Genomic DNA, 5,308 nt, shown 5'->3' with positions numbered 1-5,308 from the left:
CTCAGGCCGGAGCCGGCCCGGCGGCTGGGCGGGGCAGGATGCGAGGCCGAGAGGGGTGCGGCTGGGGGCGGGGCCGGGATACGGGGCGGGGCCCGCAAGAGCTTAGCTGGGGGCGGGGCTGACGCGGAAGTGAGGCTGTAAGGGCGGGGCCGAGGGGCCTGGGGCGGGGCCTAGGGGAGCAGGGCCTACCGGGGCGGGCCTGAGGGGAGGGGCCTGGCGAGGGGCGTGGCCCCGGGCGGGAGGCGGGGCCTGCAGAGCTGGGGTCCCAGTCAGGGTCCCAACAGCGCCGCGTGGGGCTGCCTGGTGACTGGACGGAGCCTGCCCCGCACGCGGCTCCCGACACCGTCGGCACCTGCGGTCCAGGAGCGCGTCTGCGCAGAGCGACTCCTCCCACGAGGTCCCCGGATCCCGCCTGTGACTCCCGGTTGCGCAGGGCGACCCAGCGAGCGCGCGGCACGTCCCGAGGCCTCCACGGTGGGCTGGACCCCGGGCCAGGCCGGCGTCCACGGTGGAGGAAGAGGGCGATGGAAGCGGCCCTGGGCTGGGCGGACCTGGGGGTCTTCGGACGCATGGACCTGCCGCCCGCCAGGCTGCTGCTGCCTCGCCTGTTTGCGGATGGCCTGACAGGGGCCCCTCCCATCGGTTCTCCGGTGGGCAGGCCGAGCGGCCGGCCACCCTCCTCCTCCCGGCAGAGTCCCACCCCAGCCCTGCCGCGGGGCACCCGGCTCTGCGGAGGGGCGGCCCACCCAGCCCGCAGCCTGGGCTTGCGTCCTGACCCTGGGCGTGGAGCTGTGACCTCCTGGCTCGTAGGCGACGCTCAACCACGGAGACACACTATTGGGGCAATGGTACCTTTTTAATCTACATTTTGTCTTGTCTCTGATTTTGCAACGATTTTGCAATGTCATTTTCCAGGGAGCAAAGAGAACGCTCATCGAGTCCCTCCAGCACACGTGGCCGGGAGGCAAATGGAGGCGGCTGTTTTACAGAGGCTCCGGCTGGACTGCCCGGCGCCGGTCACACCACCTCCGCGGTCAAGATGGCTGTCGGATTTGGAGAGAACTTGGTCGAGCTTCTTCCATCCGCCAGCTGGAGTTGCAGGAGCACGTCGGGGGCGGTGACCTCTAAGATGCCCCTTCTGATCCGTCGCCTGGTCACACCCGTGGCGCTTGCAGTTTATCTGGCGGACTCAGCCTTTCCTGTGGGGTCGGCAGCCTGTTTACCCTCTTCCCTCAGCCCCTGTGATTCGCCCTCTCCGTGAGTGTCCCGGGTGTTCCTGACGCTGTTTGTGTGCCAGATGTCTGGCATTAACCTCACTGCGCAGAGAAGGAACTGCAAGTGACACCGGGACACGCTCAGCTCACCCCGGCCCATGTTCCCACAACTCGACTTCCCCTCAGTCAGGTCCTGAAGGCACCCCGCCTCTCCAGTGCCACCCCAACAAGAGCGGAAGCGTGACAGAGGGAACATGAGAGAGTGTGGGGACCTCCGGGGTCACAGTGTCTTTGGTTAGCAATTTGTACAAAACGACGTGGCCCTGGGAGTCCACGCCACTGTGCGGACTACTGTGTCCCTGAGGGGCCCAGGGCCACGCCGTCTCACGGCCCTGACTCGGGGGCCGGGTCTAGGACAGCACATGCCTCTGTGTGTGTCAGGTGTGGGTAGGACCAAGTCCCCCGTGGCCCACTGCCCGCCTCGTCCAGCTCCTGCGTGCCCACACCGGTGGCCCCTCCTCCACCGCTGGAGCAGCAGCACAGCATCTGTGTTCCAAAACGTCCCAAGCCCGGCTGCTGGTGTGACTCAGGGATTGATTGTCGACCTATGAACCAGGAGGTCATGGTTCGATTCCCGGTCAGGGCACAGGCCCGGGTTGCGTGCGTGCTCGATCCCCAGTGTGGGGCGTGCAGGAGGCAGGAGATCCATGATTCTCTCTCATCACTGATGTTTCTTGCACTCTCTCCCTCTCCATTCCTCTCTGCTCTCTGAAGTCTATATACGTTAATATATATACATACATACATATATACGTGTATATATATATACACTAGAGGCCTGTTGCACGAAGAGATTCGTGAATAGGCCTTCCCTTCCCTTGGCTGCTGGCACCAGTTTTCCTCTGGCACCCGGGACCCAGGCCTTCGCTCTGGCTGGGCTCTGGCCAGAGCCCCCTCCCCCCAGCCGTCAGGCTTCCCTGCTCCACCGATCCTGGGCCGTGAGGCCTCGCTGCTCGGCAGGCTTGGGGTACGTTTAGCTTCGCTCCACCGCTTGGAGCCTAGTATGCAAATTAACCACCATCTTTGTTGGCAGTTAATTTGCATATCGCCCTGATTAGCCAATGGGAAGCATAGCGAAGGTATGGTCAATTACCCTTTTTGTCTTTTATTAGATAGGATATATATATATATATATATATACATATACACACACACACACACACACACACACACACGGAATAAAATTTGTCCCCAGGACTTGTTCCCGTCGGATGTGGTAAGGTGACAGAGAGGCAGCTGCCTTCGAAGGAGAAGAGGGTAGCTGTGCCGTGCAGGGCCTCACAGGGAAGCACCAGTGTGCGCCCACAGGCGACTCAGGAGCCCAGAAAGCGTGGCCCGGAGTCCCGGTTGGGGCTTTCACAGGAGGGGGAGGGGGAGTTTCGTGTGGCATCGTGGGGAGGGAGGGCAGGCCCTCGCTGTCCAGGACCCGGCTTGGTGTCTGAGGTGCGATGGTGAACTGGTGGGCGTGGGCTCTGGATGGATTGATTTGCAATCAAAGGTGTTCACGGGGGAGTCTTAGCCGGCCCCAAGGACCGGTGGGCCATGGGCTTGGGGCAGTCTCTCCAGCACCGAGGCCCCAAGAGTCAAGGACACAGAAAAGAAGCAGATACAGTAGAGTCGGGCGGACAGACGGTGCGGGGAGGAGGGAAGGTTTCTGCCTGTCTGGAGATGCAAGCCGGACTGTGTTTAAGAGAAAGACAATAGGTGTTTTGTTGAAGAGAAGAAAAAAGGGGAGAACCTGATGCTACTGTGGGCGGGGCCATCCCCGGGAGACGGCTGCCCAGACCTCGGGCCCTGCCCGGCTCCCTTCTCTCCTTTCAGCCCAAGAGAGAAATGACCTTCATTTCCCAGGAGAAGGGGGAATAATGCAGGCCCCTCCCCGCGCCCTCCCTCCGCCCGTGGCCCTGCCTCCTGTTTCCAGGGCCTGTGAGCACGAACGTCTCCCTTTATGTCAATCATTTCTGTGCAGCTGCCTCGCTTTATTGATGAAGACAAACCCTAGGTACACATTTCAGAACCATCTGCAAGTCTCTGTTTAAAAATTTTAAAAAATATGTCTTTATTGATTTCAGAGAGAAGGAGAGAGAGAGAAACATCCATGATGAGAGAGAATCATCGATCGGATGCCTCCTGCACCCCCCACACTGGGGGTCCAGCCCGCAACCCAGGCAGGTGCCCTGACCGGGAATCGAACCGTGACCTCCTGGTTCAGAGGTCGATGCTCAACCACTGAGCCACGCTGTCTGGGCCAAACCTCTTCTCTGAGGTCTGCCCCTCCCCCCCAAGGATGACATTTAGAGCCCACTCGGATAATCTGAGATCATCCCCCGTGCGAGAGCCTTAACTTAATCACAGCCGCAAAGTCCCTTCACCGGAGTCACACTCACAGGCCCGGCGGGCCGCGCTCCGGTCACTCCCCTCACAGCCTCCACGTCGCTGTCACACGTTTTAATTCCCCGGGTATATCGCAAGCCCCACCCGCACCACTGTCCAGGCCACTCCTCGCCAGGCTTCCTCTTGCGCCCTCCCTCCTGCCCCCGGCCTGGTAGCCGCCTCTTCCCTTCCCGGAAGGGCACGTCTCCTTCATGACTCCTCATGGCACATGTTCTCAGAGTTTGTTTCTCTGAAATGTCTATTGGACCTTATTCTTCTCCTTTTTTTTTTTTTACAGAATTTCTGTGAGTTTACTTAAGCCATAGACCTTCATTTTTATTTTTTTTAAATCCTCACCCCAGGATATTTTTCCATTGATTTTTAGAGAGAATGGAAGAGAGTGGGAGAGACAGAGAGAAACACATCGATTGGGTGCCTCCTGCACCAGGGCCTGGGCCGGGTAGGAGCCTGCAACTGAGGTACACGCCCTTGACCGGAATCAAACCCGGGACCCTTCAGTCCGCAGGTGGACACTCTGTCCACTGAGCTAAACGGGCCAGGGCGAGCTTCGTTTTTTAAGCATATTTTTTTTGCTGGATTTAGAATTCCAGGCTTACAGTCACTTACTCTCAGGATGTGGAGGTTCTCCCTTCGAGGCCGGAGGTGTCAGCACCCAGGGCTGTGCCTGATGCAGGTGGCAGGCCTCCTGTCCACCGGGCAAGCCTCCTGTCCACCGGGAAGGCCTCCTGTCTGGCTGCACCAGCAGCCCTGTCTGTCTGTCCGTCTCCTGCTTTATCACCATGACCGCACAGCACTTCTTGGTTCTGCAGCTGACGTATCCATCGCTTTTAGGAAATCATCAGCTCCTATCTCTTAAAATGCGGTCGTCATCAGCCTGCGGGACTACAGGGTGGGGCCACGCTGCCTGGAAGGGGCCGGCTGGCTCCCGGGTGGTGTGAGGCTGTATGACCCCCCCAGGGATGTGCAGTGTAAAGTGCGAACATCCCATGGGACTCCCCCCCTCACCCGCAGGTGGGGTCACCCCACTGCTCCTAGAAATGCCACTTGAGCCCACCCCGCACGGCTCAGCGGTTGAGCGTCCACCTAGGAACCGGGAGTTCACAGTGCCATTCCCGGTCAGGGCACAGGCCCGGATTGCGGGCTCGGTCCCCAGTGTGGGGAGTGCAGGAGGCAGCCAATCAGTGATTCCTTCTCATCATGGATGTTCCTCTCTCCCCCTCTCCCTTCCTCTCTGAAATCAATAAAAAAATATATTTTAAAAATTAAAAAAAAAAAGAAAGAAATGTCACTTGGCTTCTTAGAGGCAGTTTGTCCTGGAGGGTGCCCGTGCCTTTACAACAGCCCCACTTTCAGAAAATGCCCCCCAAACCCGGGTCTGCTCCTCCCACACATCCAACCGTCCGCTGGTCCTAGACGCCCACGGTGCCCCCTCTCCCTCCGCCCCCCAGCCGGCCGCCCGCGCCCCATCCGCCCCTCCCGGCCCCCGGGGCTGCTTCCGACGCAGCCACAGAGCTGGGCTCGCCCTCGTGCTGCTGACCAGAGGCCCGGCTGCCAAGGGTCCCGCGCGTGGGCGGGGACTGGACTGTCATCCCGGGGGGCGGGGCAGAGGGTGCGGGGAGGAACCTTCCAGGGGAACAGCC

This window comes from Myotis daubentonii, chromosome 1 (genome assembly GCF_963259705.1).
Source record: "Myotis daubentonii chromosome 1, mMyoDau2.1, whole genome shotgun sequence".
Lineage (NCBI taxonomy): Eukaryota > Metazoa > Chordata > Mammalia > Chiroptera > Vespertilionidae > Myotis > Myotis daubentonii.
This window is presented reverse-complemented; position numbering follows the sequence as displayed.